The sequence below is a fragment of the Camellia sinensis genome, chromosome 3, assembly GCF_055761805.1.
Source record: "Camellia sinensis isolate YWXY chromosome 3, ASM5576180v1, whole genome shotgun sequence".
NCBI classification, from domain to species: Eukaryota; Viridiplantae; Streptophyta; class Magnoliopsida; order Ericales; family Theaceae; genus Camellia; species Camellia sinensis.
Window position 1 is genome coordinate 4,110,885 of NC_138963.1, and position 7,092 is coordinate 4,117,976.

Genomic DNA, 7,092 nt, shown 5'->3' on the forward strand with positions numbered 1-7,092 from the left:
TTGGGTAAGATTGGGGAAGGTCACTTCGTGAGCACCCCCGCTCGCCCAATCAAAGATCAGCCTCTACTAACCATGATATTAAGTTTTGAAAACATTATGTGCCCTTATTCGGGTTATTAGCCTAGATTTACTATGTGATGCGTACAACATACAAGTATAGACTGGGTCGCCTGAATTGGAACAAAAACATCTCATGTTTGTGTTGAAAATGGTTTGCTACTTGCAAGTAGGCTTAAAATACAGATTTTGCCACCCTCGAGTGGGCTTAGAAAACATGGTTTTGCCACTATCTAGTGGGCTTAAAACTCACAATCGATGAATTGTTCCAATCCAAATAACCCAAACTTCACCCACAGGCATTCAGGCAGGTATATCACATAAGCAAATAGCCTCATGGTAAGCATGCTATCATGGCAGTCACTCACACACATGCAAGGTTGCTAAAGCATAAACACTTACCAAGTACTCCAAGCCAAAGAAAGAAGCTAATTAGAAATCATGCATGAATCCTAACTATGCTGAAATGCCTAATGCAACACATGCAAAAATGCAACTACAATAGGCTCGGCTATTCTAAAATGGCATATGATGATGCTACAACTAACACGTATTCAACTTGGAATTGAAATACAATGCAGTTAGTATGATGCGCCGAGCCCGGTGCGTGCAAGACAGATGAATGGATGCAAACATGTGTAGACGTCCCCGAACGCCCCGGGAGGAACGAGCTCCCATTCTGTTCATTTGGGGTCACTACAGCTCAGGACTCTCAAATTGTCACGGTTCTAAATCTGAACCAAAGAGTCCAAATCCGGCAAATCGTTTTGAGAAAACAGATTTTTGAAAGAAGTGCCAAACATGGACTGCTTTGCCAGATACAGAGTCGCCACCTAAATATTTTATTTTGGGAAATTTAGGAAACCCTGACTCGTTGCCTAAGGCCACGTGTCCGTCATCACCAAAGTTGCCTCGGCTTGGGAACTTGGGTACGATTGGGGAAGGTCACTTCGTGAGCACCCCCGCTCGCCCGATCAAAGATCGGCCTCTACTAACCATGATATCTATTTTTGAAAATATTATGTGTTCTTGTTCCGGTTATTAGCCTACATTACTATGTGATGCGCACAGCATACAAATATAGACCGGGTCGCCTGAATTGGAACAAAACATTTCAAGTTTGTTTTTGAAAGATGGTTTGATGGTGCTACTCGCAAGTAGGCTAAGACGTGAATTTGCCACCCTGAGGTGGGCTTAGAAAACATGATTTTGCCACTATCTGGTGGGTTTAAAACACATATTTGATGAATTGTTCCAACTCAAATAACCCAACCTTCACCCATAGGCATTCAAACAGTTATATCACATAAGCAAATAGCCTCATGGTAAGCATGCTATTCATGGCAGTCACTCACACGCATGCAAGGATGCTAAAGCATAAAACTTACCGAGTACTCCAAGCCAAAACAGAAACTATGTTAGAAATCATGCATGGTCCTAAACATACAGAAATGCCTAATGCAACACATGCAAAATGCAACTATAGTAGGCTCGGCTATTCTAAACATGGCATATGGAATGCTACAGCTAACATGTATTCAACTTGGAATTGAAAATACAATGCAGTTAGTATGATGCGCCGAGCCCGGTGCATGCAATACAAATGAATGAATGCAAACATGCTGTCATACTGTATGCTAATTGAAACATGCCCTAATCTAACCATCATAAGCGGATAAATAAAAGGAAAGAAAGACGTGGGGTTGGAAGACATACATCACACTCACGCACACTTATTACAGTTTTGCCCTCGCTCGGAGGGTCCGAATAAATATACAGTCCCGAATAAAAGAATAGTACAGTCCAAATAATACAGTCCAAATTCCTAATTAATTAACGAATTAACTAAATAAATAAATAAACTGGCATGCAAGCCCGGGACTGCCTTGACTCTTCTCCGGGTGATGAATGATGCATGTGCGGGTTGCCTTTGCGCGGAAATCTATGGCGATGCCCCGATTAGCCTCTGTTCGCACTTTTTCTTGAAATGCGCGCCAAACTCTGGAAAGTTGCTGATTCTTGATTTTTGCTGCAACAGAGAGCAGGAAAGGGGCATGGCAATGTATTTCACAAATATATGCATGCCTCGATCCTCGTGCCACCAATCACGCATATCGATGCATGATGGCCGAGGAGCCGAATTGCGCAATTCAATGTAGAATGAATGTACATGAAAACACAACAAAACCTAACTCCATCATGGATGATCCGGAGTGTCGGTGACTGGGAATTGAGACACGTTCCGTCACTCGGACTACGAAACGTACCTCGTTTCCCGTGCCCGGGCTAACTCCTATCCCGAACATGATGCAATATGCATGACATGCATGAATGCAACTAAGATATAGCCTAGCATGCACAATGCTATGAAAATGAGATGCCTCGAAATGCGTGCACACGGGCACGCAAACCGAGAAAATACATGAATGCGATCTAAGATACAACCTAGTATGCACTATGCTGTGAAAATGAGATGCCTCGAAATGCGTGCACACAGGCACGCAAACCGAGAAAATGACATACGCAATGCAAATGACATGGCAATATGATATGGGCTTACACTAACATGAGAGAGCCTCAGCCACACTCACATAAGAGGCCGATGGATGGAAATGAAGTGCCTCGAAATGCGTGCACACGGGCACGCAAACCGAGGCAATGGTATATGCAATGTAATATGGCTAAAATGGCATATAGAATGCAATCATGGACTTACACTAACATGGGAGAGCCTCAGCTACACTCACACAAGATGCCGATGGATGAAAATGAAGTGCCTCGAAATGCGTGCACACGGGCACGCAAACCGAGGCGATGGAATACGCAATGCAATGGCATGGAAATGATATGGAAACATGCTAATGGAATTTAAGCACTGAAATGTGGGGGAAAACAGCGCCGGAATGAGGCGAAAACACGCCCGATGCATGGAATCTCTCCCGAAATGCAAATTAAGCGCATAGAATGAACTACAGCTATACAAAGCATGCATAATTGGTACACGAGATGAAAAGATAGAAGAAAGGCAGCCTCAAAATAAGCATTTTTACAGTACAAATCATGGCCAAACAGCAAGCAAAGATAGGGCAACAATGGCATGAAAAATGGGGGCCAAGAGAGGGCAATGAAACAAGTGGTATACGCAAAGCCCAAACTGAAAAATTCCCTTCTCCAACATTGAAGAGGGACCAAAAATAGGCACATTTACAGAACTGTAAAAATCCCCAAAACAAATATAGATATGGCTAAGCTCTTATGCAAGAAAACGGGCCAAAAGGTGGCCAAAGAGGCAAGTGGTATATGCAAAGCCCAAACTGAAAAATTTCCTTCTACAACATTGATGAGGGACCAAAAATAAGCATATTTACAGAACTGTAAAAAACCCAAAACAGTATACAAACATGCTAGAAATGCAATGCAAAATGAGGCTCAAAAGAGGCTATAACATGAGGTATATAAAACATTCACCAAACAAGAAAAGGCCCTTAATAAAACATGTAGAATGGTCCAAAATAAGACTATTTTCAGTACTGTAAAATGACCAAAAACAGAAGCATGATAGACTGCTAAAGCATGCAAAAATGGGGATTAAAAGAGAGATATAACATGAAGTGTATAAAATATGCCTCAAACCATGAAAGGCCCTTAATGAAACATGAATAATGGGCCAAAATAAGAACTTTTATAGCTCTGTAAAATGACCAAAAATGGAACCAAGATAGGCTGCCAAGTCATACAAGAATAGGGGAGCAAAGATGGATATAAAGACAAGTGGTACATGGAGGTCCCAAACAAAGATGAGCCCTTACTCAATGTTGAGGAGGGGCTCAAAATAATCCTACTTACAGTTCATGAGAAACTCCAAAATAGATCACACGCAGGTTAGAAAAAGCATGCAAAATATTGACATACAAAGAGGGTATTGAAGCAAGTGCAAGATGGAGAGCTCAAACAGGGTTGAGCCCTTAATGAGACATGAAAATGAGCTCAAAAAAATGACCTTTTCAGTTTTGGTCGGAGCTCAAAACAATAAGCATGTATGTCTTGCAAAAAAATACAAGAAATGGGCCAAAAAAGGGGAAATTGCAACTCACCCTTGAAGACCAATTCTTTTGTTGCTTCTTGGACCAAATTTGTTGCCTCTTAGCTGCTGGAATTCCTCCCCTTGCTGCTGGATTGGAGTGGTGGTGGTAGAGCTTGGTGGTGTAGAAGAAATGGTAGTGTAGAACTTGAAGGTTTTCAAGGAAATGAGGGAGATGGAGAGGGAGTTTTCGATTCAAGCTTGAGGAACAAATTTTCTAACCCTTGTATGCAATGTTGCCAGCTGATTATATGGACAAAAAAGGGGGAGTAAAGGAGGGGCAAAAGGTGGGGGAAAATAGGCAAGTTTTCCCTCACAAAATATCCCCCGGATTGGGATATTTTCTGGGGCAAACAGCTATACAGCTGTAAAGTTGATGTTGCAAGGAACATGGCCGGCCCCTTTTTGGAGCTCCAGGTGGCCGGCCGGCCACCCCACCTAGCCGGCCGGCTAGGGGTCAAAACGGTCAAGTTGAAATAGTGGCCGGCCACCACTTTTTAAGGTCCTCCCATGTGTGTACATCACAGATATGTGGTTCAAAGTTCAAGAGAAAGGGCCCAGGTTGTTCAACATTAGCCCAGAAGGAGGGGTTCAAAAGGGTCAGGCAACATTACTGGCCGGCCACCAACTTTTAGGATCCTTCCAAGTGTGTACATCACAGATATGTGGTTCAAAGTTCAAGAAAAAGAGCCCAGGTTGTTCAACATTAGCCCGGAAGGAGGGGTTCAAAAGGGTAAGGCAACATTACTGGCCGGCCACCAACTTTTAGGATCCTCCCAAGTGTGTACATCACAGATATGTGGCTCAAAGTTCAAGAAAGTGGCCCCAAGGTATTCAACATTACCCCGGAAGTGTGAAAAATGGGCGTCGGAGGGCGTCGGAGGATATATAACTGGTTGCTGCAACAATTACTGGCCTCCCACCCTTCAGTGACCTTCCCGGTGATAAAACAGAGGTACCTGCCGAAAATGAACGAAAATCGTTGCAAAACGAATGTTCGGGGGCCAAAACGCGCAGTTCGAGGTCCCGAAAATAGGCCGTCAAGCACTGAAAGTGGCATTCGGGCACGAAGTGGGTTTCTCAGACCCCAGTGTCCCTTGAAAGGGAGAAAGTAAGATGTATGTCAAAAATCAGAACAAACGGAGATGGTTAGGCGGTCCCGAACCGAGGCACACGGCCAACGGTCCCGAAAAACCGGAAACCGGACTCCGAAATGGGCAAAATGGCCTACGGCCACAGAACGTAGCCTACGGCCACTGAGAGATGATCTACCGGACCTCTCCCTCCCCTCAGGAAAAGAAACAGAGAAAATCGAGTCTGGTTCGCAAACCGAGGCAAGGCACAGTGGAGAGTTCGGAAGTCCGGAGGCAGGGCTCGCAGCCGCGACTCTGAGACTTCTGAACAAGCACAACATGCAATATCACCGAGTGCTCAACTGGTGACGTCTGAGTCTTAAGGTCGGTCAAAAATGAGGTGTCTACAGTTGCCCCTGTTTGACAGAACTAGGAAGTCACAAGTGACGGGAGTGAATGTCAAAGTCCAGAGACGACCCATTTTTGACAAGGCCGAAAACTTAGACAAACATACGAGATAAACAGAGATGCACCCGCAGGCGTGCCCGCAGACAGGGGGGGCAAGATGCAAAGCGATAATGCAAGAAGCCGAAGGTAACTCAAAGATCGTGCAAATGCAGCAAGCTGTAATGAAACAAGTATTCGCAAATAGATGCAACAGTTTTAAGCAAGAATGCAAAGCAACAACTACATTTCATGCAGTTAAGAATGCGGAGAATTATTCAATCCTCGCCACGTCTCACACGGAGAAGATACGATACCTGCGCGATTCGTCTGGTCGCACCAGCCTCAAATGAACCGTACATACAATATCGTGCCTGCAAAAGAGAGAAATTCAACAAGTACAATATGCTTCCAACATATATTCAATGCGAATTCGAAAGTTTGACACACGCAGTGCCGGTGAGTGAATGCATTGCGATGCGAGAAAGGACATGCGTGACAACGAATGCTCAAACACAGAGGTATGGCAATATTAAGAAATGTGCATAACAATGCAAGTATGCTCATGAAAATGAGAATTATGTGCATGATAGTGCAAAGCGAGCATAAGTCAACGTGCCCATTTGTTACGAAACAACGAGCCCATTTGTTACGAAACAACGAGCAATGGAAACGCGTGTTTCGGCGAGGGCAACTCGACCACGGCCTCCGATCCGCTTCCCGGAATGGGTACAACACATTCAAAAAGGATACACTTCGATTTCGATGAATGATGATGAGACATATGTCAGAACTTGAAGCTGAAGTCCCGGCGGATCATTTCGCGACAGAAAGTGCACTTTTCTTGAACTTTTTCAGGTCCCGGGAACTCCAATCTTCCTCAAAATTTGCAGAGAGCTAGGTGGGCATGTGGGGTACACCACCAGCCGTTTATCTTTCCAAGGGGAGGCCACCGGCCACTTTTGCAAAAAGGAATTGGCTGGCCGACTGGAAAAGGTGGCCGGCCGGCCATTTGCCCAAATCCGGGGCATTTTGGTCTTTTTCACCTCCTTTCTTCATCCTCCTTCATCCCAAGACCTTAAGCCTATAAATGCAGCCGAGAAGTGCTCTCTTCTTGCCTCCTACACCATTTTCTTCTTCAGATCTGAGTTCCATACGCGTTTTCCAACGCCCCTCGCAAGTTGTTTTCGCGAAAATAGTCAGTTTCAAGCACTTTGAACTGATTAAATTTTGGTTTCGGAGCTTCTTTTCTCATTTTCGCCACTTGAGGTGAGTTTGTCTCAATATTTGGAAGATTTTCTCGGGGGTTGACTTTTGTTGACTTTTTCATTTCCTAAGAGTTGACTTTTGTTGACTTTTTCCAATTTTGGCTCATTTTCGCTCATTTTTGCTCCTTTTGCAGATCTTCTGAAAATGGCGGGTAATTCTCCCCACGGT